The 22,852-nt window shown below is 52.5% G+C and overlaps 59 non-coding genes and 40 pseudogenes across 59 annotated transcripts; all 99 read left to right on the top strand.

The window, feature by feature from the left end:
* The first annotated feature begins 84 nt into the window (after window positions 1-84).
* Window positions 85-194, top strand: LOC131123772 (5S ribosomal RNA; annotated as a pseudogene).
* Window positions 195-306: 112 nt separating this feature from the next.
* Window positions 307-425, top strand: LOC131121500 (5S ribosomal RNA). The gene has a single exon (XR_009128007.1). It is a non-coding gene; the product is annotated as a 5S ribosomal RNA (ribosomal RNA).
* Window positions 426-537: 112 nt separating this feature from the next.
* LOC131120992 (5S ribosomal RNA) lies at window positions 538-656 on the top strand. Its single transcript, XR_009127532.1, has one exon. It is a non-coding gene; the product is annotated as a 5S ribosomal RNA (ribosomal RNA).
* A 112-nt stretch (window positions 657-768) lies between these two features.
* LOC131121255 (5S ribosomal RNA) lies at window positions 769-887 on the top strand. The gene has a single exon (XR_009127789.1). It is a non-coding gene; the product is annotated as a 5S ribosomal RNA (ribosomal RNA).
* A 111-nt stretch (window positions 888-998) lies between these two features.
* On the top strand, window positions 999-1,117 carry LOC131120609 (5S ribosomal RNA). Its single transcript, XR_009127159.1, has one exon. It is a non-coding gene; the product is annotated as a 5S ribosomal RNA (ribosomal RNA).
* A 112-nt stretch (window positions 1,118-1,229) lies between these two features.
* On the top strand, window positions 1,230-1,348 carry LOC131121595 (5S ribosomal RNA). The gene has a single exon (XR_009128098.1). It is a non-coding gene; the product is annotated as a 5S ribosomal RNA (ribosomal RNA).
* A 112-nt stretch (window positions 1,349-1,460) lies between these two features.
* LOC131122013 (5S ribosomal RNA) lies at window positions 1,461-1,579 on the top strand. The gene has a single exon (XR_009128496.1). It is a non-coding gene; the product is annotated as a 5S ribosomal RNA (ribosomal RNA).
* A 112-nt stretch (window positions 1,580-1,691) lies between these two features.
* On the top strand, window positions 1,692-1,810 carry LOC131123292 (5S ribosomal RNA). The gene has a single exon (XR_009128706.1). It is a non-coding gene; the product is annotated as a 5S ribosomal RNA (ribosomal RNA).
* Window positions 1,811-1,922: 112 nt separating this feature from the next.
* LOC131120864 (5S ribosomal RNA) lies at window positions 1,923-2,041 on the top strand. Its single transcript, XR_009127409.1, has one exon. It is a non-coding gene; the product is annotated as a 5S ribosomal RNA (ribosomal RNA).
* A 112-nt stretch (window positions 2,042-2,153) lies between these two features.
* Window positions 2,154-2,272, top strand: LOC131121400 (5S ribosomal RNA). The gene has a single exon (XR_009127910.1). It is a non-coding gene; the product is annotated as a 5S ribosomal RNA (ribosomal RNA).
* Window positions 2,273-2,384: 112 nt separating this feature from the next.
* On the top strand, window positions 2,385-2,503 carry LOC131121035 (5S ribosomal RNA). The gene has a single exon (XR_009127574.1). It is a non-coding gene; the product is annotated as a 5S ribosomal RNA (ribosomal RNA).
* Window positions 2,504-2,615: 112 nt separating this feature from the next.
* On the top strand, window positions 2,616-2,734 carry LOC131120879 (5S ribosomal RNA). The gene has a single exon (XR_009127423.1). It is a non-coding gene; the product is annotated as a 5S ribosomal RNA (ribosomal RNA).
* A 112-nt stretch (window positions 2,735-2,846) lies between these two features.
* On the top strand, window positions 2,847-2,965 carry LOC131121285 (5S ribosomal RNA). Its single transcript, XR_009127801.1, has one exon. It is a non-coding gene; the product is annotated as a 5S ribosomal RNA (ribosomal RNA).
* A 112-nt stretch (window positions 2,966-3,077) lies between these two features.
* On the top strand, window positions 3,078-3,187 carry LOC131123973 (5S ribosomal RNA; annotated as a pseudogene).
* A 112-nt stretch (window positions 3,188-3,299) lies between these two features.
* LOC131122481 (5S ribosomal RNA) lies at window positions 3,300-3,418 on the top strand (annotated as a pseudogene).
* A 112-nt stretch (window positions 3,419-3,530) lies between these two features.
* LOC131124123 (5S ribosomal RNA) lies at window positions 3,531-3,649 on the top strand. Its single transcript, XR_009128800.1, has one exon. It is a non-coding gene; the product is annotated as a 5S ribosomal RNA (ribosomal RNA).
* Window positions 3,650-3,761: 112 nt separating this feature from the next.
* LOC131122713 (5S ribosomal RNA) lies at window positions 3,762-3,870 on the top strand (annotated as a pseudogene).
* A 112-nt stretch (window positions 3,871-3,982) lies between these two features.
* LOC131120759 (5S ribosomal RNA) lies at window positions 3,983-4,101 on the top strand. The gene has a single exon (XR_009127305.1). It is a non-coding gene; the product is annotated as a 5S ribosomal RNA (ribosomal RNA).
* Window positions 4,102-4,213: 112 nt separating this feature from the next.
* LOC131123474 (5S ribosomal RNA) lies at window positions 4,214-4,323 on the top strand (annotated as a pseudogene).
* Window positions 4,324-4,435: 112 nt separating this feature from the next.
* Window positions 4,436-4,554, top strand: LOC131123281 (5S ribosomal RNA). The gene has a single exon (XR_009128705.1). It is a non-coding gene; the product is annotated as a 5S ribosomal RNA (ribosomal RNA).
* A 112-nt stretch (window positions 4,555-4,666) lies between these two features.
* LOC131120863 (5S ribosomal RNA) lies at window positions 4,667-4,785 on the top strand. The gene has a single exon (XR_009127408.1). It is a non-coding gene; the product is annotated as a 5S ribosomal RNA (ribosomal RNA).
* Window positions 4,786-4,897: 112 nt separating this feature from the next.
* LOC131121399 (5S ribosomal RNA) lies at window positions 4,898-5,016 on the top strand. The gene has a single exon (XR_009127909.1). It is a non-coding gene; the product is annotated as a 5S ribosomal RNA (ribosomal RNA).
* Window positions 5,017-5,128: 112 nt separating this feature from the next.
* LOC131121284 (5S ribosomal RNA) lies at window positions 5,129-5,247 on the top strand. Its single transcript, XR_009127800.1, has one exon. It is a non-coding gene; the product is annotated as a 5S ribosomal RNA (ribosomal RNA).
* A 112-nt stretch (window positions 5,248-5,359) lies between these two features.
* LOC131123972 (5S ribosomal RNA) lies at window positions 5,360-5,469 on the top strand (annotated as a pseudogene).
* A 112-nt stretch (window positions 5,470-5,581) lies between these two features.
* On the top strand, window positions 5,582-5,700 carry LOC131122479 (5S ribosomal RNA; annotated as a pseudogene).
* A 112-nt stretch (window positions 5,701-5,812) lies between these two features.
* Window positions 5,813-5,921, top strand: LOC131122711 (5S ribosomal RNA; annotated as a pseudogene).
* Window positions 5,922-6,033: 112 nt separating this feature from the next.
* Window positions 6,034-6,152, top strand: LOC131120314 (5S ribosomal RNA). Its single transcript, XR_009126872.1, has one exon. It is a non-coding gene; the product is annotated as a 5S ribosomal RNA (ribosomal RNA).
* A 112-nt stretch (window positions 6,153-6,264) lies between these two features.
* LOC131123771 (5S ribosomal RNA) lies at window positions 6,265-6,374 on the top strand (annotated as a pseudogene).
* A 112-nt stretch (window positions 6,375-6,486) lies between these two features.
* Window positions 6,487-6,605, top strand: LOC131121499 (5S ribosomal RNA). Its single transcript, XR_009128006.1, has one exon. It is a non-coding gene; the product is annotated as a 5S ribosomal RNA (ribosomal RNA).
* A 112-nt stretch (window positions 6,606-6,717) lies between these two features.
* LOC131120990 (5S ribosomal RNA) lies at window positions 6,718-6,836 on the top strand. The gene has a single exon (XR_009127531.1). It is a non-coding gene; the product is annotated as a 5S ribosomal RNA (ribosomal RNA).
* Window positions 6,837-6,948: 112 nt separating this feature from the next.
* On the top strand, window positions 6,949-7,067 carry LOC131121241 (5S ribosomal RNA). Its single transcript, XR_009127776.1, has one exon. It is a non-coding gene; the product is annotated as a 5S ribosomal RNA (ribosomal RNA).
* Window positions 7,068-7,178: 111 nt separating this feature from the next.
* LOC131120608 (5S ribosomal RNA) lies at window positions 7,179-7,297 on the top strand. Its single transcript, XR_009127158.1, has one exon. It is a non-coding gene; the product is annotated as a 5S ribosomal RNA (ribosomal RNA).
* Window positions 7,298-7,409: 112 nt separating this feature from the next.
* Window positions 7,410-7,528, top strand: LOC131121594 (5S ribosomal RNA). Its single transcript, XR_009128097.1, has one exon. It is a non-coding gene; the product is annotated as a 5S ribosomal RNA (ribosomal RNA).
* Window positions 7,529-7,640: 112 nt separating this feature from the next.
* On the top strand, window positions 7,641-7,759 carry LOC131122012 (5S ribosomal RNA). The gene has a single exon (XR_009128495.1). It is a non-coding gene; the product is annotated as a 5S ribosomal RNA (ribosomal RNA).
* Window positions 7,760-7,871: 112 nt separating this feature from the next.
* Window positions 7,872-7,990, top strand: LOC131123269 (5S ribosomal RNA). Its single transcript, XR_009128704.1, has one exon. It is a non-coding gene; the product is annotated as a 5S ribosomal RNA (ribosomal RNA).
* Window positions 7,991-8,102: 112 nt separating this feature from the next.
* On the top strand, window positions 8,103-8,221 carry LOC131120862 (5S ribosomal RNA). The gene has a single exon (XR_009127407.1). It is a non-coding gene; the product is annotated as a 5S ribosomal RNA (ribosomal RNA).
* A 112-nt stretch (window positions 8,222-8,333) lies between these two features.
* Window positions 8,334-8,452, top strand: LOC131121398 (5S ribosomal RNA). Its single transcript, XR_009127908.1, has one exon. It is a non-coding gene; the product is annotated as a 5S ribosomal RNA (ribosomal RNA).
* A 112-nt stretch (window positions 8,453-8,564) lies between these two features.
* On the top strand, window positions 8,565-8,683 carry LOC131121033 (5S ribosomal RNA). The gene has a single exon (XR_009127572.1). It is a non-coding gene; the product is annotated as a 5S ribosomal RNA (ribosomal RNA).
* Window positions 8,684-8,795: 112 nt separating this feature from the next.
* On the top strand, window positions 8,796-8,914 carry LOC131120878 (5S ribosomal RNA). The gene has a single exon (XR_009127422.1). It is a non-coding gene; the product is annotated as a 5S ribosomal RNA (ribosomal RNA).
* Window positions 8,915-9,026: 112 nt separating this feature from the next.
* LOC131121283 (5S ribosomal RNA) lies at window positions 9,027-9,145 on the top strand. The gene has a single exon (XR_009127799.1). It is a non-coding gene; the product is annotated as a 5S ribosomal RNA (ribosomal RNA).
* Window positions 9,146-9,257: 112 nt separating this feature from the next.
* Window positions 9,258-9,367, top strand: LOC131123971 (5S ribosomal RNA; annotated as a pseudogene).
* A 112-nt stretch (window positions 9,368-9,479) lies between these two features.
* On the top strand, window positions 9,480-9,598 carry LOC131122478 (5S ribosomal RNA; annotated as a pseudogene).
* Window positions 9,599-9,710: 112 nt separating this feature from the next.
* Window positions 9,711-9,829, top strand: LOC131124122 (5S ribosomal RNA). The gene has a single exon (XR_009128799.1). It is a non-coding gene; the product is annotated as a 5S ribosomal RNA (ribosomal RNA).
* Window positions 9,830-9,941: 112 nt separating this feature from the next.
* LOC131122710 (5S ribosomal RNA) lies at window positions 9,942-10,050 on the top strand (annotated as a pseudogene).
* A 112-nt stretch (window positions 10,051-10,162) lies between these two features.
* On the top strand, window positions 10,163-10,281 carry LOC131120758 (5S ribosomal RNA). Its single transcript, XR_009127304.1, has one exon. It is a non-coding gene; the product is annotated as a 5S ribosomal RNA (ribosomal RNA).
* Window positions 10,282-10,393: 112 nt separating this feature from the next.
* On the top strand, window positions 10,394-10,503 carry LOC131123770 (5S ribosomal RNA; annotated as a pseudogene).
* Window positions 10,504-10,615: 112 nt separating this feature from the next.
* On the top strand, window positions 10,616-10,734 carry LOC131121498 (5S ribosomal RNA). The gene has a single exon (XR_009128005.1). It is a non-coding gene; the product is annotated as a 5S ribosomal RNA (ribosomal RNA).
* Window positions 10,735-10,846: 112 nt separating this feature from the next.
* LOC131120989 (5S ribosomal RNA) lies at window positions 10,847-10,965 on the top strand. Its single transcript, XR_009127530.1, has one exon. It is a non-coding gene; the product is annotated as a 5S ribosomal RNA (ribosomal RNA).
* A 112-nt stretch (window positions 10,966-11,077) lies between these two features.
* On the top strand, window positions 11,078-11,196 carry LOC131121229 (5S ribosomal RNA). Its single transcript, XR_009127764.1, has one exon. It is a non-coding gene; the product is annotated as a 5S ribosomal RNA (ribosomal RNA).
* Window positions 11,197-11,307: 111 nt separating this feature from the next.
* On the top strand, window positions 11,308-11,426 carry LOC131120607 (5S ribosomal RNA). Its single transcript, XR_009127157.1, has one exon. It is a non-coding gene; the product is annotated as a 5S ribosomal RNA (ribosomal RNA).
* Window positions 11,427-11,538: 112 nt separating this feature from the next.
* Window positions 11,539-11,657, top strand: LOC131120377 (5S ribosomal RNA). The gene has a single exon (XR_009126933.1). It is a non-coding gene; the product is annotated as a 5S ribosomal RNA (ribosomal RNA).
* Window positions 11,658-11,769: 112 nt separating this feature from the next.
* Window positions 11,770-11,888, top strand: LOC131121282 (5S ribosomal RNA). The gene has a single exon (XR_009127798.1). It is a non-coding gene; the product is annotated as a 5S ribosomal RNA (ribosomal RNA).
* A 112-nt stretch (window positions 11,889-12,000) lies between these two features.
* LOC131123970 (5S ribosomal RNA) lies at window positions 12,001-12,110 on the top strand (annotated as a pseudogene).
* Window positions 12,111-12,222: 112 nt separating this feature from the next.
* On the top strand, window positions 12,223-12,341 carry LOC131122477 (5S ribosomal RNA; annotated as a pseudogene).
* A 112-nt stretch (window positions 12,342-12,453) lies between these two features.
* On the top strand, window positions 12,454-12,572 carry LOC131124121 (5S ribosomal RNA). The gene has a single exon (XR_009128798.1). It is a non-coding gene; the product is annotated as a 5S ribosomal RNA (ribosomal RNA).
* A 112-nt stretch (window positions 12,573-12,684) lies between these two features.
* Window positions 12,685-12,793, top strand: LOC131122709 (5S ribosomal RNA; annotated as a pseudogene).
* Window positions 12,794-12,905: 112 nt separating this feature from the next.
* LOC131121217 (5S ribosomal RNA) lies at window positions 12,906-13,024 on the top strand. Its single transcript, XR_009127751.1, has one exon. It is a non-coding gene; the product is annotated as a 5S ribosomal RNA (ribosomal RNA).
* Window positions 13,025-13,135: 111 nt separating this feature from the next.
* On the top strand, window positions 13,136-13,254 carry LOC131120778 (5S ribosomal RNA). Its single transcript, XR_009127323.1, has one exon. It is a non-coding gene; the product is annotated as a 5S ribosomal RNA (ribosomal RNA).
* A 111-nt stretch (window positions 13,255-13,365) lies between these two features.
* LOC131123808 (5S ribosomal RNA) lies at window positions 13,366-13,474 on the top strand (annotated as a pseudogene).
* A 112-nt stretch (window positions 13,475-13,586) lies between these two features.
* On the top strand, window positions 13,587-13,705 carry LOC131121582 (5S ribosomal RNA). Its single transcript, XR_009128086.1, has one exon. It is a non-coding gene; the product is annotated as a 5S ribosomal RNA (ribosomal RNA).
* Window positions 13,706-13,817: 112 nt separating this feature from the next.
* LOC131121237 (5S ribosomal RNA) lies at window positions 13,818-13,936 on the top strand. The gene has a single exon (XR_009127773.1). It is a non-coding gene; the product is annotated as a 5S ribosomal RNA (ribosomal RNA).
* A 111-nt stretch (window positions 13,937-14,047) lies between these two features.
* LOC131121433 (5S ribosomal RNA) lies at window positions 14,048-14,166 on the top strand. The gene has a single exon (XR_009127942.1). It is a non-coding gene; the product is annotated as a 5S ribosomal RNA (ribosomal RNA).
* Window positions 14,167-14,277: 111 nt separating this feature from the next.
* Window positions 14,278-14,386, top strand: LOC131123540 (5S ribosomal RNA; annotated as a pseudogene).
* Window positions 14,387-14,498: 112 nt separating this feature from the next.
* On the top strand, window positions 14,499-14,617 carry LOC131121457 (5S ribosomal RNA). Its single transcript, XR_009127966.1, has one exon. It is a non-coding gene; the product is annotated as a 5S ribosomal RNA (ribosomal RNA).
* A 112-nt stretch (window positions 14,618-14,729) lies between these two features.
* LOC131121236 (5S ribosomal RNA) lies at window positions 14,730-14,848 on the top strand. Its single transcript, XR_009127772.1, has one exon. It is a non-coding gene; the product is annotated as a 5S ribosomal RNA (ribosomal RNA).
* A 112-nt stretch (window positions 14,849-14,960) lies between these two features.
* LOC131123447 (5S ribosomal RNA) lies at window positions 14,961-15,069 on the top strand (annotated as a pseudogene).
* Window positions 15,070-15,181: 112 nt separating this feature from the next.
* LOC131122978 (5S ribosomal RNA) lies at window positions 15,182-15,300 on the top strand (annotated as a pseudogene).
* Window positions 15,301-15,411: 111 nt separating this feature from the next.
* On the top strand, window positions 15,412-15,530 carry LOC131123346 (5S ribosomal RNA; annotated as a pseudogene).
* A 112-nt stretch (window positions 15,531-15,642) lies between these two features.
* On the top strand, window positions 15,643-15,761 carry LOC131120332 (5S ribosomal RNA). Its single transcript, XR_009126889.1, has one exon. It is a non-coding gene; the product is annotated as a 5S ribosomal RNA (ribosomal RNA).
* Window positions 15,762-15,872: 111 nt separating this feature from the next.
* On the top strand, window positions 15,873-15,991 carry LOC131120491 (5S ribosomal RNA). Its single transcript, XR_009127045.1, has one exon. It is a non-coding gene; the product is annotated as a 5S ribosomal RNA (ribosomal RNA).
* A 112-nt stretch (window positions 15,992-16,103) lies between these two features.
* Window positions 16,104-16,212, top strand: LOC131124099 (5S ribosomal RNA; annotated as a pseudogene).
* A 112-nt stretch (window positions 16,213-16,324) lies between these two features.
* Window positions 16,325-16,443, top strand: LOC131120877 (5S ribosomal RNA). Its single transcript, XR_009127421.1, has one exon. It is a non-coding gene; the product is annotated as a 5S ribosomal RNA (ribosomal RNA).
* Window positions 16,444-16,555: 112 nt separating this feature from the next.
* Window positions 16,556-16,674, top strand: LOC131123214 (5S ribosomal RNA; annotated as a pseudogene).
* Window positions 16,675-16,786: 112 nt separating this feature from the next.
* Window positions 16,787-16,905, top strand: LOC131121670 (5S ribosomal RNA). The gene has a single exon (XR_009128168.1). It is a non-coding gene; the product is annotated as a 5S ribosomal RNA (ribosomal RNA).
* Window positions 16,906-17,017: 112 nt separating this feature from the next.
* Window positions 17,018-17,126, top strand: LOC131123811 (5S ribosomal RNA; annotated as a pseudogene).
* Window positions 17,127-17,237: 111 nt separating this feature from the next.
* On the top strand, window positions 17,238-17,346 carry LOC131123008 (5S ribosomal RNA; annotated as a pseudogene).
* A 112-nt stretch (window positions 17,347-17,458) lies between these two features.
* LOC131121739 (5S ribosomal RNA) lies at window positions 17,459-17,577 on the top strand. The gene has a single exon (XR_009128235.1). It is a non-coding gene; the product is annotated as a 5S ribosomal RNA (ribosomal RNA).
* Window positions 17,578-17,689: 112 nt separating this feature from the next.
* LOC131121337 (5S ribosomal RNA) lies at window positions 17,690-17,808 on the top strand. Its single transcript, XR_009127852.1, has one exon. It is a non-coding gene; the product is annotated as a 5S ribosomal RNA (ribosomal RNA).
* Window positions 17,809-17,920: 112 nt separating this feature from the next.
* Window positions 17,921-18,039, top strand: LOC131122129 (5S ribosomal RNA). The gene has a single exon (XR_009128541.1). It is a non-coding gene; the product is annotated as a 5S ribosomal RNA (ribosomal RNA).
* A 112-nt stretch (window positions 18,040-18,151) lies between these two features.
* Window positions 18,152-18,260, top strand: LOC131123408 (5S ribosomal RNA; annotated as a pseudogene).
* A 112-nt stretch (window positions 18,261-18,372) lies between these two features.
* LOC131120479 (5S ribosomal RNA) lies at window positions 18,373-18,490 on the top strand. Its single transcript, XR_009127033.1, has one exon. It is a non-coding gene; the product is annotated as a 5S ribosomal RNA (ribosomal RNA).
* Window positions 18,491-18,601: 111 nt separating this feature from the next.
* LOC131123038 (5S ribosomal RNA) lies at window positions 18,602-18,720 on the top strand (annotated as a pseudogene).
* Window positions 18,721-18,832: 112 nt separating this feature from the next.
* Window positions 18,833-18,941, top strand: LOC131123887 (5S ribosomal RNA; annotated as a pseudogene).
* A 331-nt stretch (window positions 18,942-19,272) lies between these two features.
* Window positions 19,273-19,382, top strand: LOC131123880 (5S ribosomal RNA; annotated as a pseudogene).
* A 112-nt stretch (window positions 19,383-19,494) lies between these two features.
* On the top strand, window positions 19,495-19,613 carry LOC131121030 (5S ribosomal RNA). The gene has a single exon (XR_009127569.1). It is a non-coding gene; the product is annotated as a 5S ribosomal RNA (ribosomal RNA).
* A 112-nt stretch (window positions 19,614-19,725) lies between these two features.
* On the top strand, window positions 19,726-19,844 carry LOC131123558 (5S ribosomal RNA; annotated as a pseudogene).
* A 112-nt stretch (window positions 19,845-19,956) lies between these two features.
* LOC131122671 (5S ribosomal RNA) lies at window positions 19,957-20,065 on the top strand (annotated as a pseudogene).
* A 112-nt stretch (window positions 20,066-20,177) lies between these two features.
* Window positions 20,178-20,296, top strand: LOC131122551 (5S ribosomal RNA; annotated as a pseudogene).
* A 112-nt stretch (window positions 20,297-20,408) lies between these two features.
* LOC131120860 (5S ribosomal RNA) lies at window positions 20,409-20,527 on the top strand. Its single transcript, XR_009127405.1, has one exon. It is a non-coding gene; the product is annotated as a 5S ribosomal RNA (ribosomal RNA).
* A 112-nt stretch (window positions 20,528-20,639) lies between these two features.
* LOC131121427 (5S ribosomal RNA) lies at window positions 20,640-20,758 on the top strand. The gene has a single exon (XR_009127936.1). It is a non-coding gene; the product is annotated as a 5S ribosomal RNA (ribosomal RNA).
* Window positions 20,759-20,870: 112 nt separating this feature from the next.
* LOC131122698 (5S ribosomal RNA) lies at window positions 20,871-20,989 on the top strand (annotated as a pseudogene).
* A 112-nt stretch (window positions 20,990-21,101) lies between these two features.
* On the top strand, window positions 21,102-21,220 carry LOC131122009 (5S ribosomal RNA). Its single transcript, XR_009128494.1, has one exon. It is a non-coding gene; the product is annotated as a 5S ribosomal RNA (ribosomal RNA).
* Window positions 21,221-21,332: 112 nt separating this feature from the next.
* LOC131123035 (5S ribosomal RNA) lies at window positions 21,333-21,451 on the top strand (annotated as a pseudogene).
* Window positions 21,452-21,563: 112 nt separating this feature from the next.
* Window positions 21,564-21,672, top strand: LOC131123407 (5S ribosomal RNA; annotated as a pseudogene).
* Window positions 21,673-21,784: 112 nt separating this feature from the next.
* On the top strand, window positions 21,785-21,893 carry LOC131122841 (5S ribosomal RNA; annotated as a pseudogene).
* Window positions 21,894-22,004: 111 nt separating this feature from the next.
* On the top strand, window positions 22,005-22,123 carry LOC131122508 (5S ribosomal RNA; annotated as a pseudogene).
* A 112-nt stretch (window positions 22,124-22,235) lies between these two features.
* Window positions 22,236-22,344, top strand: LOC131123618 (5S ribosomal RNA; annotated as a pseudogene).
* Window positions 22,345-22,456: 112 nt separating this feature from the next.
* On the top strand, window positions 22,457-22,565 carry LOC131123900 (5S ribosomal RNA; annotated as a pseudogene).
* Window positions 22,566-22,676: 111 nt separating this feature from the next.
* LOC131123768 (5S ribosomal RNA) lies at window positions 22,677-22,786 on the top strand (annotated as a pseudogene).
* Window positions 22,787-22,852: the final 66 nt, after the last annotated feature.

Raw genomic sequence — 22,852 nt, 5'->3', positions numbered from 1 at the left:
CAGAGGGCGCTGTTTGACATTTTTTGCTGGAGTCGAGTTTGGCCTGCGTCGCCTTCAAATAGGATCTTTTCAGTTGACCTGGCAGCTTACGGCCATACTACCCTGAAAGTGCCCGATCTCGGAAGCTAAGCAGGGGCGGGCCTTGGTTAGTACTTGGATGGGAGACCGCCTGGGAATACCAGGTGCTGTCAGCTTTTTATGGTTTCTGCTCTTGCCTGACAGCAGAGGGCGCTGTTTGACATTTTTTGCTGGAGTCGAGTTTGGCCTGCGTCGCCTTCAAATAGAATCTTTTCAGTTGCCCTGGCAGCTTACGGCCATACTACCCTGAAAATGCCCGATCTCATCCGATCTAGGAAGCTAATCAGGGGCGGGCCTGGTTAGTACTAGGATGGGAGACCTTCTGGGAATACCAGGTGCTGTAAGCTTTTTATGGTTTCTGCTCTTGCCTGACAGCAGAGGGCGCTGTTTGGCACTTTTTGCTGGAGTCTAGTTTGGCCTGCGTCGCCTTCAAATAGGATCTTTTCAGTTGCCCTGGCAGCTTACGGCCATACTACCCTGAAAACGCCCGATCTCGTCCGACCTTGGAAGCTAAGCAGGGGCGGGCCTGTTTAGTACTTGGATGGGAGACCGCCTGGGAATACCAGGTGCTGTAAGCTTTTTATGGTTTCTGCTCTTGCCTGACAGCAGAGGGCGCTGTTTGACACTTTTTGCTGGATTCTAGTTTGGCCTGCATCGCCTTCAAATAGGATCTTTTCAGTTGACCTGGCAGCTTACGGCCATACTACCCTGAAAACGCCCGATCTCGTCCGATCTCGGAAGCTAAGCAGGGGCGGGCCTGGTTAGTACTTGGATGGGAGACCGCCTGGGAATACCAGGTGCTGTAAGCCTTTATGGTTTCTGCTCTTGCCTGACAGCAGAGGGCGCTGTTTGACACTTTTTGCTGGAGTCGAGTTTGGCCTGCGTCGACTTCAAATAGGATCTTTTCAGTTGCCCTGGCAGCTTACGGCCATACTACCCTGAAAACGCCCGATCTTGTCTGATCTCGGAAGCTAAGCAGGGGCGGGCCTGGTTAGTACTTGGATGGGAGACCGCCTGGGAATACCAGGTGCTGTAAGCTTTTTATGGTTTCTGCTCTTGTCTGACAGCAGAGGGCGCTGTTTGACCCTTTTTGCTGGAGTCTAGTTTGGCCTGTGTCGCCTTCAAATAGGATCTTTTCAGTTGCCCTGGCAGCTTACGGCCATACTACCCTGAAAACGCCCAATCTCGTCCGACCTTGGAAGCTAAGCAGGGGCGGGCCTGGTTAATACTTGGATGGGAGACCGCCTGGGAATACCAGGTGCTGTACGCTTTTTATGGTTTCTGCTCTTGCCTGACAGCAGAGGGCGCTGTTTGACGCTATTTGCTGGAGTCTAGTTTGGCCTGCGTCGCTTTCAAATAGGATCTTTTCAGTTGACCTGTCAGCTTACGGCCATACTACCTTCAAAACGCCCGATCTCGTCCAATCTCGGAAGCTAAGCAGTGGCGGGCCTGGTTAGTACTTGGATGGGAGACCGCCTGGGAATACCAGGTGCTGTAAGCTTTTTATGGTTTCTGCTCTTGCCTGACAGCAGAGGGCGCTGTTTGACACTTTTTGCTGGAGTCTAGTTTGGCCTGCGTCGCCTTCAAATAGGATCTTTTCAGTTGCCCTGGCAGCTTACGGCCATACTACCCTGAAAACGCCCGATCTCGTCCGACCTCGGAAGCTAAGCAGGGGCGGGCCTGGTTAGTACTTGGATGGGAGACCGCCTGGGAATACCAGGTGCTGTAAGCTTTTTATGGTTTCTGCTCTTGCCTGACAGCAGAGGGCGCTGTTTGACACTATTTGCTGGAGTCTAGTTTGGCCTGTGTCGCCTTCAAATAGGATCTTTTCAGTTGACCTGTCAGCTTACGGCCATACTACCCTGGAAACGCCCGATCTCGTCCGGTCTCGGAAGCTAAGCAGGGGCGGGCCTGGTTAGTACTTGGAGGGGAGACCGCCTGGGAATACCAGGTGCTGTAAGCTTTTTATGGTTTCTGCTCTTGCCTGAAAGCAGAGGGCGCTGTTTGACACTTTTTGCTGGAGTCTAGTTTGGCCTGCGTCGCCTTCAAATAGGATCTTTTCAGTTGTCCTGGCATCTTACGGCCATACTACCCTGAAAACGCATGATCTCGTCCGATCTCGGAAGCTAAGCAGGGGCGGGCCTGGTTAGTACTTGGATGGGAGACCGCCTGGGAATACCAGGTGCTGTAAGCTTTTTATGGTTTCTGCTCTTGCCTGAAAGCAGAGGGCGCTGTTTGACACTATTTGCTGGAGTCTAGTTTGGCCTGTGTCGCCTTCAAATAGGATCTTTTCAGTTGACCTGTCAGCTTACAGCCATACTACCCTGAAAACGCCCGATCTCGTCCGATCTCGGAAGCTAAGCAGGGGCGGGCCTGGTTAGTACTTGGAGGGAAGACCGCCTGGGAATACCAGGTGCTGTAAGCTTTTTATGGTTTCTGCTCTTGCCTGAAAGCAGAGGGCGCTGTTTGACACTTTTTGCTGGAGTCTAGTTTGGCCTGCGTCGCCTTCAAATAGGATCTTATCAGTTGTTCTGGCAGCTTACGGCCATACTACCCTGAAAACGCATGATCTCGTCCGATCTCGGAAGCTAAGCAGGGGCGGGCCTGGTTAGTACTTGGATGGGAGACCGCCTGGGAATACCAGGTGCTGTAAGCTTTTTATGGTTTCTGCTCTTGCCTGACAGCAGAGGGCGCTGTTTGACACTTTTTGCTGGAGTCTAGTTTGGCCTGCGTCACCTTCAAATAGGATCTTTTTAGTCGACCTGGCAGCTTACGGCCATACTACCCTGAAAATGCCCGATCTCGTCCGATCTCGGAGGCTAAGCAGGGGCGGGCCTGGTTAGTACTTGGATGGGAGACCGCCTGGGAATACCAGGTGCTGTCAGCTTTTTATGGTTTCTGCTCTTGCCTGACAGCAGAGGGCGCTGTTTGACATTTTTTGCTGGAGTCGAGTTTGGCCTGCGTCGCCTTCAAATAGGATCTTTTCAGTTGACCTGGCAGCTTACGGCCATACTACCCTGAAAGTGCCCGATCTCGGAAGCTAAGCAGGGGCGGGCATTGGTTAGTACTTGGATGGGAGACCGCCTGGGAATACCAGGTGCTGTCAGCTTTTTATGGTTTCTGCTCTTGCCTGACAGCAGAGGGCGCTGTTTGACATTTTTTGCTGGAGTCGAGTTTGGCCTGCGTCGCCTTCAAATAGAATCTTTTCAGTTGCCCTGGCAGCTTACGGCCATACTACCCTGAAAATGCCCGATCTCATCCGATCTAGGAAGCTAATCAGGGGCGGGCCTGGTTAGTACTAGGATGGGAGACCTTCTGGGAATACCAGCTGCTGTAAGCTTTTTATGGTTTCTGCTCTTGCCTGACAGCAGAGGGCGCTGTTTGACACTTTTTGCTGGAGTCTAGTTTGGCCTGCGTCGCCTTTAAATAGGATCTTTTCAGTTGCCCTGGCAGCTTACAGCCATACTACCCTGAAAATGCCCGATCTCGTCCGATCTCGGAAGCTAAGCAGGGGCGGGCCTGGTTAGTACTTGGATGGGAGACCGCCTGGGAATACCAGGTGCTGTAAGCTTTTTATGGTTTCTGCTCTTGCCTGACAGCAGAGGGCGCTGTTTGACACTTTTTGCTGGAGTCTAGTTTGGCCTGCGTCGCCTTCAAATAGGATCTTTTCAGTTGACCTGGCAGCTTACGGCCATACTACCCTGAAAACGCCCGATCTCGGAAGCTAAGCAGGGGCGGGCTTGGTTAGTACTTGGATGGGAGACCGCCTGGGAATACCAGGTGCTGTAAGCTTTTTATGGTTTCTGCTCTTGCCTGACAGCAGAGGGCGCTGTTTGACACTTTTTGCTGGAGTCTAGTTTGGCCTGCGTCACCTTCAAATAGGATCTTTTTAGTCGACCTGGCAGCTTACGGCCATACTACCCTGAAAACGCCCGATCTCGTCCGATCTCGGAAGCTAAGCAGGGGCGGGCCTGGTTAGTACTTGGATGGGAGACCGCCTGGGAATACCAGGTGTTGTCAGCTTTTTATGGTTTCTGCTCTTGCCTGACAGCAGAGGGCGCTGTTTGACATTTTTTGCTGGAGTCGAGTTTGGCCTGCGTCGCCTTCAAATAGGATCTTTTCAGTTGACCTGGCAGCTTACGGCCATACTACCCTGAAAGTGCCCGATCTCGGAAGCTAAGCAGGGGCGGGCCTTGGTTAGTACTTGGATGGGAGACCGCCTGGGAATACCAGGTGCTGTAAGCTTTTTATGGTTTCTGCTCTTGCCTGACAGCAGAGGGCGCTGTTTGACACTTTTTGCTGGAGTCTAGTTTGGCCTGCGTCGCCTTCAAATAGGATCTTTTCAGTTGCCCTGGCAGCTTACGGCCATACTACCCTGAAAACGCCCGATCTCGTCCGACCTCGGAAGCTAAGCAGGGGCGGGCCTGGTTAGTACTTGGATGGGAGACCGCCTGGGAATACCAGGTGCTGTAAGCTTTTTATGGTTTCTGCTCTTGCCTGACAGCAGAGGGCGCTGTTTGACACTATTTGCTGGAGTCTAGTTTGGCCTGTGTCGCCTTCAAATAGGATCTTTTCAGTTGACCTGTCAGCTTACGGCCATACTACCCTGGAAACGCCCGATCTCGTCCGGTCTCGGAAGCTAAGCAGGGGCGGGCCTGGTTAGTACTTGGAGGGGAGACCGCCTGGGAATACCAGGTGCTGTAAGCTTTTTATGGTTTCTGCTCTTGCCTGAAAGCAGAGGGCGCTGTTTGACACTTTTTGCTGGAGTCTAGTTTGGCCTGCGTCGCCTTCAAATAGGATCTTTTCAGTTGTCCTGGCATCTTACGGCCATACTACCCTGAAAACGCATGATCTCGTCCGATCTCGGAAGCTAAGCAGGGGCGGGCCTGGTTAGTACTTGGATGGGAGACCGCCTGGGAATACCAGGTGCTGTAAGCTTTTTATGGTTTCTGCTCTTGCCTGAAAGCAGAGGGCGCTGTTTGACACTATTTGCTGGAGTCTAGTTTGGCCTGTGTCGCCTTCAAATAGGATCTTTTTAGTCGACCTGGCAGCTTACGGCCATACTACCCTGAAAATGCCCGATCTCGTCCGATCTCGGAGGCTAAGCAGGGGCGGGCCTGGTTAGTACTTGGATGGGAGACCGCCTGGGAATACCAGGTGCTGTCAGCTTTTTATGGTTTCTGCTCTTGCCTGACAGCAGAGGGCGCTGTTTGACATTTTTTGCTGGAGTCGAGTTTGGCCTGCGTCGCCTTCAAATAGGATCTTTTCAGTTGACCTGGCAGCTTACGGCCATACTACCCTGAAAGTGCCCGATCTCGGAAGCTAAGCAGGGGCGGGCATTGGTTAGTACTTGGATGGGAGACCGCCTGGGAATACCAGGTGCTGTCAGCTTTTTATGGTTTCTGCTCTTGCCTGACAGCAGAGGGCGCTGTTTGACATTTTTTGCTGGAGTCGAGTTTGGCCTGCGTCGCCTTCAAATAGAATCTTTTCAGTTGCCCTGGCAGCTTACGGCCATACTACCCTGAAAATGCCCGATCTCATCCGATCTAGGAAGCTAATCAGGGGCGGGCCTGGTTAGTACTAGGATGGGAGACCTTCTGGGAATACCAGCTGCTGTAAGCTTTTTATGGTTTCTGCTCTTGCCTGACAGCAGAGGGCGCTGTTTGACACTTTTTGCTGGAGTCTAGTTTGGCCTGCGTCGCCTTCAAATAGGATCTTTTCAGTTGACCTGGCAGCTTACGGCCATACTACCCTGAAAACGCCCGATCTCGGAAGCTAAGCAGGGGCGGGCTTGGTTAGTACTTGGATGGGAGACCGCCTGGGAATACCAGGTGCTGTAAGCTTTTTATGGTTTCTGCTCTTGCCTGACAGCAGAGGGCGCTGTTTGACACTTTTTGCTGGAGTCTAGTTTGGCCTGCGTCACCTTCAAATAGGATCTTTTTAGTCGACCTGGCAGCTTACGGCCATACTACCCTGAAAACGCCCGATCTCGTCCGATCTCGGAAGCTAAGCAGGGGCGGGCCTGGTTAGTACTTGGATGGGAGACCGCCTGGGAATACCAGGTGCTGTCAGCTTTTTATGGTTTCTGCTCTTGCCTGACAGCAGAGGGCGCTGTTTGACATTTTTTGCTGGAGTCGAGTTTGGCCTGCGTCGCCTTCAAATAGGATCTTTTCAGTTGACCTGGCAGCTTACGGCCATACTACCCTGAAAGTGCCCGATCTCGGAAGCTAAGCAGGGGCGGGCCTTGGTTAGTACTTGGATGGGAGACCGCCTGGGAATACCAGGTGCTGTCAGCTTTTTATGGTTTCTGCTCTTGCCTGACAGCAGAGGGCGCTGTTTGACATTTTTTGCTGGAGTCGAGTTTGGCCTGCGTCGCCTTCAAATAGAATCTTTTCAGTTGCCCTGGCAGCTTACGGCCATACTACCCTGAAAATGCCCGATCTCATCCGATCTAGGAAGCTAATCAGGGGCGGGCCTGGTTAGTACTAGGATGGGAGACCTTCTGGGAATACCAGGTGCTGTAAGCTTTTTATGGTTTCTGCTCTTGCCTGACAGCAGAGGGCGCTGTTTGGCACTTTTTGCTGGAGTCTAGTTTGGCCTGCGTCGCCTTCAAATAGGATCTTTTCAGTTGCCCTGGCAGCTTACGGCCATACTACCCTGAAAACGCCCGATCTCGTCCGACCTTGGAAGCTAAGCAGGGGCGGGCCTGTTTAGTACTTGGATGGGAGACCGCCTGGGAATACCAGGTGCTGTAAGCTTTTTATGGTTTCTGCTCTTGCCTGACAGCAGAGGGCGCTGTTTGACACTTTTTGCTGGATTCTAGTTTGGCCTGCATCGCCTTCAAATAGGATCTTTTCAGTTGACCTGGCAGCTTACGGCCATACTACCCTGAAAACGCCCGATCTCGTCCGATCTCGGAAGCTAAGCAGGGGCGGGCCTGGTTAGTACTTGGATGGGAGACCGCCTGGGAATACCAGGTGCTGTAAGCCTTTATGGTTTCTGCTCTTGCCTGACAGCAGAGGGCGCTGTTTGACACTTTTTGCTGGAGTCGAGTTTGGCCTGCGTCGACTTCAAATAGGATCTTTTCAGTTGCCCTGGCAGCTTACGGCCATACTACCCTGAAAACGCCCGATCTTGTCTGATCTCGGAAGCTAAGCAGGGGCGGGCCTGGTTAGTACTTGGATGGGAGACCGCCTGGGAATACCAGGTGCTGTAAGCTTTTTATGGTTTCTGCTCTTGTCTGACAGCAGAGGGCGCTGTTTGACCCTTTTTGCTGGAGTCTAGTTTGGCCTGTGTCGCCTTCAAATAGGATCTTTTCAGTTGCCCTGGCAGCTTACGGCCATACTACCCTGAAAACGCCCAATCTCGTCCGACCTTGGAAGCTAAGCAGGGGCGGGCCTGGTTAATACTTGGATGGGAGACCGCCTGGGAATACCAGGTGCTGTACGCTTTTTATGGTTTCTGCTCTTGCCTGACAGCAGAGGGCGCTGTTTGACGCTATTTGCTGGAGTCTAGTTTGGCCTGCGTCGCTTTCAAATAGGATCTTTTCAGTTGACCTGTCAGCTTACGGCCATACTACCTTCAAAACGCCCGATCTCGTCCAATCTCGGAAGCTAAGCAGTGGCGGGCCTGGTTAGTACTTGGATGGGAGACCGCCTGGGAATACCAGGTGCTGTAAGCTTTTTATGGTTTCTGCTCTTGCCTGACAGCAGAGGGCGCTGTTTGACACTTTTTGCTGGAGTCTAGTTTGGCCTGCGTCGCCTTCAAATAGGATCTTTTCAGTTGCCCTGGCAGCTTACGGCCATACTACCCTGAAAACGCCCGATCTCGTCCGACCTCGGAAGCTAAGCAGGGGCGGGCCTGGTTAGTACTTGGATGGGAGACCGCCTGGGAATACCAGGTGCTGTAAGCTTTTTATGGTTTCTGCTCTTGCCTGACAGCAGAGGGCGCTGTTTGACACTATTTGCTGGAGTCTAGTTTGGCCTGTGTCGCCTTCAAATAGGATCTTTTCAGTTGACCTGTCAGCTTACGGCCATACTACCCTGGAAACGCCCGATCTCGTCCGGTCTCGGAAGCTAAGCAGGGGCGGGCCTGGTTAGTACTTGGAGGGGAGACCGCCTGGGAATACCAGGTGCTGTAAGCTTTTTATGGTTTCTGCTCTTGCCTGAAAGCAGAGGGCGCTGTTTGACACTTTTTGCTGGAGTCTAGTTTGGCCTGCGTCGCCTTCAAATAGGATCTTTTCAGTTGTCCTGGCATCTTACGGCCATACTACCCTGAAAACGCATGATCTCGTCCGATCTCGGAAGCTAAGCAGGGGCGGGCCTGGTTAGTACTTGGATGGGAGACCGCCTGGGAATACCAGGTGCTGTAAGCTTTTTATGGTTTCTGCTCTTGCCTGAAAGCAGAGGGCGCTGTTTGACACTATTTGCTGGAGTCTAGTTTGGCCTGTGTCGCCTTCAAATAGGATCTTTTCAGTTGACCTGTCAGCTTACAGCCATACTACCCTGAAAACGCCCGATCTCGTCCGATCTCGGAAGCTAAGCAGGGGCGGGCCTGGTTAGTACTTGGAGGGAAGACCGCCTGGGAATACCAGGTGCTGTAAGCTTTTTATGGTTTCTGCTCTTGCCTGAAAGCAGAGGGCGCTGTTTGACACTTTTTGCTGGAGTCTAGTTTGGCCTGCGTCGCCTTCAAATAGGATCTTATCAGTTGTTCTGGCAGCTTACGGCCATACTACCCTGAAAACGCATGATCTCGTCCGATCTCGGAAGCTAAGCAGGGGCGGGCCTGGTTAGTACTTGGATGGGAGACCGCCTGGGAATACCAGGTGCTGTAAGCTTTTTATGGTTTCTGCTCTTGCCTGACAGCAGAGGGCGCTGTTTGACACTTTTTGCTGGAGTCTAGTTTGGCCTGCGTCACCTTCAAATAGGATCTTTTTAGTCGACCTGGCAGCTTACGGCCATACTACCCTGAAAATGCCCGATCTCGTCCGATCTCGGAGGCTAAGCAGGGGCGGGCCTGGTTAGTACTTGGATGGGAGACCGCCTGGGAATACCAGGTGCTGTCAGCTTTTTATGGTTTCTGCTCTTGCCTGACAGCAGAGGGCGCTGTTTGACATTTTTTGCTGGAGTCGAGTTTGGCCTGCGTCGCCTTCAAATAGGATCTTTTCAGTTGACCTGGCAGCTTACGGCCATACTACCCTGAAAGTGCCCGATCTCGGAAGCTAAGCAGGGGCGGGCATTGGTTAGTACTTGGATGGGAGACCGCCTGGGAATACCAGGTGCTGTCAGCTTTTTATGGTTTCTGCTCTTGCCTGACAGCAGAGGGCGCTGTTTGACATTTTTTGCTGGAGTCGAGTTTGGCCTGCGTCGCCTTCAAATAGAATCTTTTCAGTTGCCCTGGCAGCTTACGGCCATACTACCCTGAAAATGCCCGATCTCATCCGATCTAGGAAGCTAATCAGGGGCGGGCCTGGTTAGTACTAGGATGGGAGACCTTCTGGGAATACCAGCTGCTGTAAGCTTTTTATGGTTTCTGCTCTTGCCTGACAGCAGAGGGCGCTGTTTGACACTTTTTGCTGGAGTCTAGTTTGGCCTGCGTCGCCTTTAAATAGGATCTTTTCAGTTGCCCTGGCAGCTTACAGCCATACTACCCTGAAAATGCCCGATCTCGTCCGATCTCGGAAGCTAAGCAGGGGCGGGCCTGGTTAGTACTTGGATGGGAGACCGCCTGGGAATACCAGGTGCTGTAAGCTTTTTATGGTTTCTGCTCTTGCCTGACAGCAGAGGGCGCTGTTTGACACTTTTTGCTGGAGTCTAGTTTGGCCTGCGTCGCCTTCAAATAGGATCTTTTCAGTTGACCTGGCAGCTTACGGCCATACTACCCTGAAAACGCCCGATCTCGGAAGCTAAGCAGGGGCGGGCTTGGTTAGTACTTGGATGGGAGACCGCCTGGGAATACCAGGTGCTGTAAGCTTTTTATGGTTTCTGCTCTTGCCTGACAGCAGAGGGCGCTGTTTGACACTTTTTGCTGGAGTCTAGTTTGGCCTGCGTCACCTTCAAATAGGATCTTTTTAGTCGACCTGGCAGCTTACGGCCATACTACCCTGAAAACGCCCGATCTCGTCCGATCTCGGAAGCTAAGCAGGGGCGGGCCTGGTTAGTACTTGGATGGGAGACCGCCTGGGAATACCAGGTGTTGTCAGCTTTTTATGGTTTCTGCTCTTGCCTGACAGCAGAGGGCGCTGTTTGACATTTTTTGCTGGAGTCGAGTTTGGCCTGCGTCGCCTTCAAATAGGATCTTTTCAGTTGACCTGGCAGCTTACGGCCATACTACCCTGAAAGTGCCCGATCTCGGAAGCTAAGCAGGGGCGGGCCTTGGTTAGTACTTGGATGGGAGACCGCCTGGGAATACCAGGTGCTGTCAGCTTTTTATGGTTTCTGCTCTTGCCTGACAGCAGAGGGCGCTGTTTGACATTTTTTGCTGGAGTCGAGTTTGGCCTGCGTCGCCTTCAAATAGAATCTTTTCAGTTGCCCTGGCAGCTTACGGCCATACTACCCTGAAAATGCCCGATCTCATCCGATCTAGGAAGCTAATCAGGGGCGGGCCTGGTTAGTACTAGGATGGGAGACCTTCTGGGAATACCAGGTGCTGTAAGCTTTTTATGGTTTCTGCTCTTGCCTGACAGCAGAGGGCGCTGTTTGGCACTTTTTGCTGGAGTCTAGTTTGGCCTGCGTCGCCTTCAAATAGGATCTTTTCAGTTGCCCTGGCAGCTTACGGCCATACTACCCTGAAAACGCCCGATCTCGTCCGACCTTGGAAGCTAAGCAGGGGCGGGCCTGTTTAGTACTTGGATGGGAGACCGCCTGGGAATACCAGGTGCTGTAAGCTTTTTATGGTTTCTGCTCTTGCCTGACAGCAGAGGGCGCTGTTTGACACTTTTTGCTGGATTCTAGTTTGGCCTGCATCGCCTTCAAATAGGATCTTTTCAGTTGACCTGGCAGCTTACGGCCATACTACCCTGAAAACGCCCGATCTCGTCCGATCTCGGAAGCTAAGCAGGGGCGGGCCTGGTTAGTACTTGGATGGGAGACCGCCTGGGAATACCAGGTGCTGTAAGCCTTTATGGTTTCTGCTCTTGCCTGACAGCAGAGGGCGCTGTTTGACACTTTTTGCTGGAGTCGAGTTTGGCCTGCGTCGACTTCAAATAGGATCTTTTCAGTTGCCCTGGCAGCTTACGGCCATACTACCCTGAAAACGCCCGATCTTGTCTGATCTCGGAAGCTAAGCAGGGGCGGGCCTGGTTAGTACTTGGATGGGAGACCGCCTGGGAATACCAGGTGCTGTAAGCTTTTTATGGTTTCTGCTCTTGTCTGACAGCAGAGGGCGCTGTTTGACCCTTTTTGCTGGAGTCTAGTTTGGCCTGTGTCGCCTTCAAATAGGATCTTTTCAGTTGCCCTGGCAGCTTACGGCCATACTACCCTGAAAACGCCCAATCTCGTCCGACCTTGGAAGCTAAGCAGGGGCGGGCCTGGTTAGTACTTGGATGGGAGACCGCCTGGGAATACCAGGTGCTGTAAGCTTTTTATGGTTTCTGCTCTTGCCTGACAGCAGAGGGCGCTGTTTGACACTTTTTGCTGGAGTCTAGTTTGGCCTGCGTCACCTTCAAATAGGATCTTTTTAGTCGACCTGGCAGCTTACGGCCATACTACCCTGAAAATGCCCGATCTCGTCCGATCTCGGAGGCTAAGCAGGGGCGGGCCTGGTTAGTACTTGGATGGGAGACCGCCTGGGAATACCAGGTGCTGTCAGCTTTTTATGGTTTCTGCTCTTGCCTGACAGCAGAGGGCGCTGTTTGACATTTTTTGCTGGAGTCGAGTTTGGCCTGCGTCGCCTTCAAATAGGATCTTTTCAGTTGACCTGGCAGCTTACGGCCATACTACCCTGAAAGTGCCCGATCTCGGAAGCTAAGCAGGGGCGGGCATTGGTTAGTACTTGGATGGGAGACCGCCTGGGAATACCAGGTGCTGTCAGCTTTTTATGGTTTCTGCTCTTGCCTGACAGCAGAGGGCGCTGTTTGACATTTTTTGCTGGAGTCGAGTTTGGCCTGCGTCGCCTTCAAATAGAATCTTTTCAGTTGCCCTGGCAGCTTACGGCCATACTACCCTGAAAATGCCCGATCTCATCCGATCTAGGAAGCTAATCAGGGGCGGGCCTGGTTAGTACTAGGATGGGAGACCTTCTGGGAATACCAGCTGCTGTAAGCTTTTTATGGTTTCTGCTCTTGCCTGACAGCAGAGGGCGCTGTTTGACACTTTTTGCTGGAGTCTAGTTTGGCCTGCGTCGCCTTTAAATAGGATCTTTTCAGTTGCCCTGGCAGCTTACAGCCATACTACCCTGAAAATGCCCGATCTCGTCCGATCTCGGAAGCTAAGCAGGGGCGGGCCTGGTTAGTACTTGGATGGGAGACCGCCTGGGAATACCAGGTGCTGTAAGCTTTTTATGGTTTCTGCTCTTGCCTGACAGCAGAGGGCGCTGTTTGACACTTTTTGCTGGAGTCTAGTTTGGCCTGCGTCGCCTTCAAATAGGATCTTTTCAGTTGACCTGGCAGCTTACGGCCATACTACCCTGAAAACGCCCGATCTCGGAAGCTAAGCAGGGGCGGGCTTGGTTAGTACTTGGATGGGAGACCGCCTGGGAATACCAGGTGCTGTAAGCTTTTTATGGTTTCTGCTCTTGCCTGACAGCAGAGGGCGCTGTTTGGCACTTTTTGCTGGAGTCTAGTTTGGCCTGCGTCGCCTTCAAATAGGATCTTTTCAGTTGACCTGGCAGCTTACGGCCATACTACCCTGAAAACGCCCGATCTCGTCCGATCTCGGAAGCTAAGCAGGGGCGGGCCTGGTTAGTACTTGGATGGGAGACCGCCTGGGAATACCAGGTGCTGTAAGCCTTTATGGTTTCTGCTCTTGCCTGACAGCAGAGGGCGCTGTTTGACACTTTTTGCTGGAGTCTAGTTTGGCCTGCGTCACCTTCAAATAGGATCTTTTTAGTCGACCTGGCAGCTTACGGCCATACTACCCTGAAAACGCCCGATCTCGTCCGATCTCGGAAGCTAAGCAGGGGCGGGCCTGGTTAGTACTTGGATGGGAGACTGCCTCGGAATACCAGGTGCTGTAAGCCTTTATGGTTTCTGCTCTGGCCTGACAGCAAAGGGCGCTGTTTGACACTTTTTGCTGGAGTCTAGTTTGGCCTGCGTCGCCTTCAAATAGGATCTTTTCAGTTGCCCTGGCAGCTTACAGCCATACTACCCTGAAAACGCCCGATCTCGGAAGCTAAGCAGGGGCGGGCATGGTTAGTACTTGGATGGGAGACAGCCTGGGAATACCAGGTGCTGTAAGCTTTTTATGGTTTCTGCTCTTGCCTGACAGCAGAGGGCGCTGTTTGACACTTTTTGCTGGAGTCTAGTTTGGCCTGCGTCGCTTTCAAATAGGAACTTTTCAGTTGACCTGGAATTTTACGGCCATACTACTCTGAAAACGCCCGATCTCGTCCGATCTCGGAAGCTAAGCAGGGGCGGGCATGGTTAGTACTTGGATGGGAGACCGCCTGGGAATACCAGGTGCTGTAAGCTTTTTATGGTTTCTGCTCTTGCCTGACAGCAGAGGGCGCTGTTTGACACTTTTTGCTGGAGTCTAGTTTGGCCTGCGTCGCCTTCAAATAGGATCTTTTCAGTCGCCTTGGCAGCTTGCGGCCATACTACCCTGAAAACGCATGATCTCGTCCGATCTCGGAAGCTAAGCAGGGGCGGGCCTGGTTAGTACTTGGATGGGAGACCGCCTGGGAATACCAGGTGCTGTAAGCTTTTTAGGTTTCTGCTCTTGCCTGACAGCAGAGGGCGCTGTTTGACACTTTTTGCTGGAGTCAAGTTTGGCCTGCGTCACCTTCAAATAGGATCTTTTTAGTCGACCTGGCAGCTTACGGCCATACTACCCTGAAAACGCCCGATCTCGTCCGATCTCGGAAGCTAAGCAGGAGCGGGCCTGGTTAGTACTTGGATGGGAGACTGCCTCGGAATACCAGGTGCTGTAAGCCTTTATGGTTTCTGCTCTTGCCTGACAGCAGGGGGCGCTGTTTGACACTTTTTGCTGGAGTCTAGTATGGCCTGCTTCGCCTTCAAATAGGATCTTTTCAGTTGCCCTGGCAGCTTACAGCCATACTACCCTGAAAACCCCCGATCTCGGAAGCTAAGCAGGGGCGGGCCTGGTTAGTACTTGGATGGGAGACAGCCTGGGAATACCAGGTGCTGTAAGCTTTTTATGGTTTCTGCTCTTGCCTGACAGCAGAGGGCGCTGTTTGACACTTTTTGCTGGAGTCTAGTTTGCCCTGCGTCGCCTTCAAATAGGATCTTTTCAGTTGACCTGGAATTTTACGGCCATACTCCCCTGAAAACGCCCGATCTCGTCTGATCTCGGAAGCTAAGCAGGGGCGGGCCTGGTTAGTACTTGGATGGGGGCCCGCCTGGGAATACCAGGTGCTGTAAGCTTTTTATGGTTTCTGCTCTTGCCTGACAGCAGAGGGCGCTGTTTGACACTTTTTGCTGGAGTCTAGTTTGGCCTGCGTCGCCTTCAAATAGGATCTTTTCAGTCGCCTTGGCAGCTTGCGGCCATACTACCCTGAAAACGCATGATCTCGTCCGATCTCGGAAGCTAAGCAGGGGCGGGCCTGGTTAGTACTTGGATGGGAGACCGCCTGGGAATACCAGGTGCTGTAAGCTTTTTATGGTTTCTGCTCTTGCCTGACAGCTGAGGGCGCTGTTTGTCACTTTTTGCTGGAGTCTAGTTTGGCCTGCGTTGCCTTCAAATAGGATCTTTTCAGGTGCCCTGGCAGCTTACAGCCATACTACCCTGAAAACCCCCGATCTCGGAAGCTAAGCAGGGGAGGGCCTGGTTAGTACTTGGATGGGAGACAGCCTGGGAATACCAGGTGCTGTAAGCTTTTTATGGTTTCTGCTCTTGCCTGACAGCAGAGGGCGCTGTTTGACAATTTTTGCTGGAGTCTCGTTTGGCCTGCGTCGCCTTCAAATAGGATCTTTTCAGCTGCCCTGGCAGCTTACGGTCATACTACCCTGAAAGCGCCCGATCTCGTCCGATCTTGGAAGCTAAGCGGGGGCGGGCATGGTTAGTACTTGGATGGGAGACTGCCTGGGTATACCAGGTGCTATAAGCCTTTATGGTTTCTGCTCTTGCCTGACAGCAGAGGGCGCTGTTTGACACTTTTTGCTGGAGTCTAGTTTGGCCTGCGTCGCCTTCAAATAGGATATTTTCAGTTGCCCTGGCAGCTTACAGCCATACTACCCTGAAAACGGCCGATCTCGTCCGATCTTGGAAGCTAAGCAGGGGCGGGGATGGTTAGTACTTGGATGGAAGACCGCCTGGGAATACCAGGTGCTGTAAGCTTTTTATGGTTTCTGCTCTTGCCTGACAGCAGAGGGCGCTATTTAACACTTTTTGCTGGATTTTAGTTTGGCCTGCATCGCCTTCAAATAGGATCTTTTCAGGTGCCCTGGCAGCTTACGGCCATACTACCCTGAAAACGCCCGATCTCGTCCGATCTCGGAAGCTAAGCAGGGGCGGTCCTGGTTAGTACTTGGATGGGAGACCGCCTGGGAATACCAGGTGCTGTAAGCCTTTATGGTTTCTGCTCTTGCCTGACAGCAGAGGGCGCTGTTTGACACTTTTTGCTGGAGTCTAGTTTGGCCTGCGTCGCCTTCAAATAAGATCTTTTCAGTTGCCCTGGCAGCTTACGGCCATACTACCCTGAAAACGCCCGATCTCGTCCGATCTCGGAAGCTAAGCAGGGGCGGGCCTGGTTAGTACTTGGATGGGAGACCGCCTCGGAATGCCAGGTGCTGTAAGCCTTTTATGGTTTCTGCTCTTGCCTGACAGCAGAGGGCGCTGTTTGACACTTTTTGCTGGAGTCTAGTTTGGCCTGCGTCGCCTTCAAATAGGATCTTTTCAGTTGACCTGATATCTTACAGCCATACTACCTTAAAAACGCCCGATCTCGGTAACTAAGCAGGGGCGTGCCTGGTTAGTACTTGGATGGGAGACCGTCTGGGAATACCAGGTGCTGTAAGCTTTTTATGGTTTCTGCTCTTGCCTGACAGCAGAGGGCGCTGTTTGACACTTTTTGCTGGAATCTAGTTTGGCCTGCATCGCCTTCAAATAGGATCTTTTCAGTTGACCTGGCAGCTTACGGCCATACTACCCTGAAAACGCATGATCTCGTCCGATCTCGGAAGCTAAGCAGGGGCGGGCCTGGTTAGTACTTGGATGGGAGACCGCCTGGGAATACCAGGTGCTGTAAGCTTTTTATGGTTTCTGCTCTTGCCTGACAGCAGAGGGCGCTCTTTGACACTTTTTGCTGGATTCTAGTTTGGCCTGCATCGCCTTCAAATAGGATCTTTTCAGTTGACCTGGCAGCTTACGGCCATACTACCCTCAAAACGCCCGATCTCGTCCGATCTTGGAAGCTAAGCAGGGGCGGGGATGGTTAGTACTTGGATGGAAGACCGCCTGGGAATACCAGGTGCTGTAAGCTTTTTATGGTTTCTGCTCTTGCCTGACAGCAGAGGGCGCTGTTTGACACTTTTTGCTGGAGTCTAGTTTGGCCTGTGTCGCCTTCAAATAGGATCTTTTCAGTTGCCCTGGCAGCTTACAGCCATACTACCCTGAAAACGGCCGATCTCGTCCGATCTCGGAAGCTAAGCAGGGGCGAGCCTGGTTAGTACTTGGATGGGAGACCGCCTGGGAATACCAGGTGCTGTAAGTTTTTTATGGTTTCTGCTCTTGCCTGACAGCAGAGGGCGCTGTTTGACACTTTTTGCTGGAGTCTAGTTTGGCCTGCGTCACCTTCAAATACGATCTTTTTAGTCTACCTGGCAGCTTACGGCCATACTACCCTGAAAACGTCCGATCTCGGAAGCTAAGCAGGGGCGGGCCTGGTTAGTACTTGTATGGGAGACTGCCTCGGAATACCAGGTGCTGTAAGCCTGTATGGTTTCTGCTCTTGCCTGACAGCAGAGGGCGCTGTTTGACACTTTTTGCTGGAGTCTAGTTTGGCCTGCGTCGCCTTCAAATAGGATCTTTTCAGTTGCCCTGGCAGCTTACAGCCATACTACCCTGAAAACCCCCGATCTCGGAAGCTAAGCAGGGGCGGGCCTGGTGAGTACTTGGATGGGAGACCGCCTGGGAATACCAGGTGCTGTAAGCTTTTTATGGTTTCTGCTCTTGCCTGAAAGCAGAGGGCGCTGTTTGACACTTTTTGCTGGAGTCTAGTTTGGCCTGCGTCGCCTTCAAATAGGATCTTTTCAGTCGCCCTGGCAGCTTACGGCCATACTACCCTGAAAACGCCTGATCTCGTCCGATCTCGGAAGCTAAGCAGGGGCGGGCCTGGTTAGTACTTGGATGGGAGACCGCCTGGGAATACCAGCTGCTGTCAGCTTTTTATGGTTTCTGCTCTTGCCTGACAGCAGAGGGCGCTGTTTGACACTTGTTGCTGGAGTCTAGTTTGGCCTGCGTCGCCTTCAAATAGGATCTTTTCAGTTGCCCTGGCAGCTTACGGCCATACTACCCTGAAAACGCCCGATCTCATCCGACCATGGAAGCTAAGCAGGGGCGGGCCTGGTTAGTACTTGGATGGGAGACCGCCTGGGAATACCAGGTGCTGTAAGCTTTTTATGGTTTCTGCTCTTGCCTGACAGCAGAGGGCGCTCTTTGACACTTTTTGCTGGAGTCTAGTTTGGCCTGCGTCGCCTTCAAATAGGATCTTTTCGGTCGCCCTGGCAGCTTACTGCCATACGACCCTGAAAATGCATGATCTCGTCCGATCTCGGAAGCTAAGCAGGGGCGGGCCTGGTTAGTACCTGGATGGGAGACCGCCTGGGAATACCAGGTGCTGTAAGCTTTTTATGGTTTCTGCTCTTGCCTGACAGCAGAGGGCGCTGTTTGACACTTTTTGCTGGAGTCTAGTTTGGCCTGCGTCGCCTTCAAATAGGATCTTTTCAGTTGACCTGGCAGCTTACGGCCATACTACCATGAAAACGCCCGATCTCGAAAGCTAAGCAGGGGCGGGCCTGGTTAGTACTTGGATGGGAGACCGCCTGGGAATACCAGGTGCTGTAAGCTTTTTATGGTTTCTGCTCTTGCCTGACAGCAGAGGGCGCTCTTTGACACTTTTTGCTGGATTCTAGTTTGGCCTGCATCGCCTTCAAATAGGATCTTTTCAGTTGACCTGGCAGCTTACGGCCATACTACCCTGAAAACGCCCGATCTCGTCCGATCTCGGAAGCTAAGCAGGGCGGGCCTGGTTAGTACTTGGATGGGAGACCGCCTGGGAATACCAGGTGCTGTAAGCCTGTATGGTTTCTGCTCTTGCCAGACAGCAGAGGGCGTTGTTTGACACTTTTTGCTGGAGTCTAGTTTGGCCTGCGTCGCCTTCAAATAGGATCTTTTCAGTTGACCTGGCAGCTTACGGCCATACTCCCCTGAAAACGCCTGATCTCGTCCGATCTCGGAAGCTAAGCAGGGCCTGTCCTGGTTAGTACTTGGATGGGAGACCGCCTGCTTATACCAGGTGCTGTAAGCTTTTTATGGTTTCTGCTCTTGCCTGACAGCAGAGGGCGCTCTTTGACACTTTTTGCTGGAGTCTAGTTTGGCCTGCGTCACCTTCAAATAGGATCTTTTCAGTCGACCTTGCAGCTTACGGCCATACTACGCTGAAAGCGCCCGATCACGGAAGCTAAGCAGGGGCGGGCCTGGTTAGTACTTGGATGGGAGAGCGCCTGGGAATACCAGGTGCTGTAAGCTTTTTATGGTTTCTGCTCTTGCCTGAAAGCAGAGGGCGCTGTTTGACACTTTTTGCTGGAGTCTAGTTTGGCCTGCGTCACCTTCAAATAGGATCTTTTTAGTCGAACTGGCAGCTTACGGCCATACTACCCTGAAAACGCCCGATCTCGGAAGCTAAGCAGGGGAGTACCTGGTTAGTACTTGGATGGGAGACTGCCTGGGTATACCAGGTATATAAGCCTTTATGGTTTCTGCTCTTGCCTGACAGCAGAGGGCGCTGTTTGACACTTTTTGCTGGAGTCTAGTTTGGCCTGCGTCGCCTTCAAATAGGATCTTTTCAGTTGACCTGGCAGCTTACGGCCATGCTACCCTGAAAGTGCCCGATCTCGGAAGCTAAGCAGGGGCGGGCCTTGGTTAGTACTTGGATGGGAGACCGCCTGGGAATACCAGGTGCTGTCAGCTTTTTATGGTTTCTGCTCTTGCCTGACAGCAGAGGGCGCTGTTTGACACTTTTTGCTGGAGTCGAGTTTGGCCTGCGTCGCCTTCAAATAGGATCTTTTCAGTTGCCCTGGCAGCTTACGGCCATACTACCCTGAAAATGCCCGATCTCGTCCAATCTCGGAAGCTAAGCAGGGGCGGGCCTGGTTAGTACTTGGATGGGAGACCGCCTGGGAATACCAGGTGCTGTAAGCTTTTTATGGTTTCTGCTCTTGCCTGACAGCAGAGGGCGCTGTTTGACGCTATTTGCTGCAGTCTAGTTTGGCCTGCGTCGCCTTCAAATAGGATCTTTTCAGTTGACCTGTCAGCTTACAGCCATACTACCTTCAAAACGCCCGATCTCGTCCAATGTAGGAAGCTAAGCACGGGCGGGCCTGGTTAGTACTTGGATGGGAGACCGCCTGGGAATACCAGGTGCTGTAAGCTTTTTATGGTTTCTGCTCTTGCCTGACAGCAGAGGGCACTGTTTGACACTTTTTGCTGGAGTCTAGTTTGGCCTGCGTTGCCTTCAAATAGGATCTTTTCAGTTGCCCTGGCAGCTTACAGCCATACTACCCTGAAAACCCCCGATCTCGGAAGCTAAGCAGGGGCGGGCCTGGTTAGTACTTGGATGGGAGACCGCCTGGGAATACCAGGTGCTGTAAGCTTTTTATGGTTTCTGCTCTTGCCTGAAAGCAGAGGGCGCTGTTTGACACTTTTTGCTGGAGTCTAGATTGGCCTGCGTCGCCTTCAAATAGGATCTTTTCAGTCGCCCTGGCAGCTTACGGCCATACTACCCTGAAAACGCCTGATCTCGTCCAATCTCGGAAGCTAAGCAGGGGCGGGCCTGGTTAGTACTTGGATGGGAGACCGCCTGGGAATACCAGCTGCTGTCAGCTTTTTATGGTTTCTGCTCTTGCCTGACAGCAGAGGGCGCTGTTTGACACTTTTTGCTGGAGTCTAGTTTGGCCTGCGTCGCCTTCAAATAGGATCTTTTCAGTTGCCCTGGCAGCTTACGGCCATACTACCCTGAAAACGCCCGATCTCATCCGACCTTGGAAGCTAAGCAGGGGCGGGCCTGGTTAGTACTTGGATGGGAGACCGCCTGGGAATACCAGGTGCTGTCAGCTTTTTATGGTTTCTGCTCTTGCCTGACAGCAGAGGGCGCTGTTTGACACTTTTTGCTGGAGTCTAGTTTGGCCTGCGTCGCCTTCAAATAGGATCTTTTCAGTCGCCCTGGCAGCTTACGGCCATACTACCCTGAAAATGCATGATCTCGTCCGATCTCGGAAGCTAAGCAGGGGCGGGCCTGGTTAGTACCTGGATGGGAGACCGCCTGGGAATACCAGGTGCTGTAAGCTTTTTATGGTTTCTGCTCTTGCCTGAAAGCAGAGGGCGCTGTTTGACACTTTTTGCTGGAGTCTAGTTTGGCCTGCGTCGCCTTCAAATAGGATCTTTTCAGTCGCCCTGGCAGCTTACGGCCATACTACCCTGAAAACGCCTGATCTCGTCCGATCTCGGAAGCTAAGCAGGGGGGGGCCTGGTTAGTACTTGGATGGGAGACCGCCTGGTAATACCAGCTGCTGTCAGCTTTTTATGGTTTCTGCTCTTGCCTGACAGCAGAGGGCGCTGTTTGACACTTTTTGCTGGAGTCTAGTTTGGCCTGCGTCGCCTTCAAATAGGATCTTTTCAGTTGCCCTGGCAGCTTACGGCCATACTACCCTGAAAACGCCCGATCTCATCCGACCATGGAAGCTAAGCAGGGGCGGGCCTGGTTAGTACTTGGATGGGAGACGGCCTGGGAATACCAGGTGCTGTAAGCTTTTTATGGTTTCTGCTCTTGCCTGACAGCAGAGGGCGCTCTTTGACACTTTTTGCTGGAGTCTAGTTTGGCCTGCGTCGCCTTCAAATAGGATCTTTTCAGTCGCCCTGGCAGCTTACTGCCATACTACCCTGAAAATGCATGATCTCGTCCGATCGCGGAAGCTAAGCAGGGGCGGGCCTGGTTAGTACCTGGATGGGAGACCGCCTAGGAATACCAGGTGCTGTAAGCTTTTTATGGTTTCTGCTCTTGCCTGACAGCAGAGGGCGCTGTTTGACACTTTTTGCTGGAGTCTAGTTTGGCCTGCGTCGCCTTCAAATAGGATCTTTTCAGTTGACCTGGCAGCTTACGGCCATACTACCATGAAAACGCCCGATCTCGAAAGCTAAGCAGGGGCGGGCCTGGTTAGTACTTGGATGGGAGACCGCCTGGGAATACCAGGTGCTGTAAGCTTTTTATGGTTTCTGCTCTTGCCTGACAGCAGAGGGCGCTCTTTGACACTTTTTGCTGGATTCTAGTTTGGCCTGCATCGCCTTCAAATAGGATCTTTTCAGTTGACCTGGCAGCTTACGGCCATACTACCCTGAAAACGTCCGATCTCGGAAGCTAAGCAGGGGCGGGCCTGGTTAGTACTTGGATGGGAGACCGCCTGGGAATACCAGGTGCTGTAAGCCTGTATGGTTTCTGCTCTTGCCAGACAGCAGAGGGCGCTGTTTGACACTTTTTGCTGGAGTCTAGTTTGGCCTGCGTCGCCTTCAAATAGGATCTTTTCAGTTGACCTGGCAGCTTACGGCCATACTCCCCTGAAAACGCCTGATCTCGTCCGATCTCGGAAGCTAAGCAGGGCCTGGCCTGGTTAGTACTTGGATGGGAGACCGCCTGCTTATACCAGGTGCTGTAAGCTTTTTATGGTTTCTGCTCTTGCCTGACAGCAGAGGGCGCTCTTTGACACTTTTTGCTGGAGTCTAGTTTGGCCTCCGTCACCTTCAAATAGGATCTTTTCAGTCGACCTTGCAGCTTACGGCCATACTACGCTGAAAGCGCCCGATCTCGGAAGCTAAGCAGGGGCGGGCCTGGTTAGTACTTGGATGGGAGAGCGCCTGGGAATACCAGGTGCTGTAAGCTTTTTATGGTTTCTGCTCTTGCCTGACAGCAGAGGGCGCTGTTTGACACTTTTTGCTGGAGTCTAGTTTGGCCTGCGTCACCTTCAAATAGGATCTTTTTAGTCGACCTGGCAGCTTACGGCCATACTACCCTGAAAACGCACGATCTCGGAAGCTAAGCAGGGGAGGGCCTGGTTAGTACTTGGATGGGAGACTGCCTGGGTATACCAGGTGCTATAAGCCTTTATGGTTTCTGCTCTTGCCTGACAGCAGAGGGCGCTGTTTGACACTTTTTGCTGGAGTCTAGTTTGGCCTGCGTCGCCTTCAAATAGGATCTTTTCAGTTGACCTGGCAGCTTACGGCCATACTACCCTGAAAGTGCCCGATCTCGGAAGCTAAGCAGGGGCGGGCCTTGGTTAGTACTTGGATGGGAGACCGCCTGGGAATACCAGGTGCTGTCAGCTTTTTATGGTTTCTGCTCTTGCCTGACAGCAGAGGGCGCTGTTTGACACTTTTTGCTGGAGTCGAGT

The sequence above is a fragment of the Doryrhamphus excisus genome, chromosome 2 (assembly GCF_030265055.1).
Source record: "Doryrhamphus excisus isolate RoL2022-K1 chromosome 2, RoL_Dexc_1.0, whole genome shotgun sequence".
Classification (NCBI taxonomy): domain Eukaryota; kingdom Metazoa; phylum Chordata; class Actinopteri; order Syngnathiformes; family Syngnathidae; genus Doryrhamphus; species Doryrhamphus excisus.
Note: the sequence above shows the minus strand (reverse complement) of the source record. Positions and strands in the feature narration are given on the sequence as shown.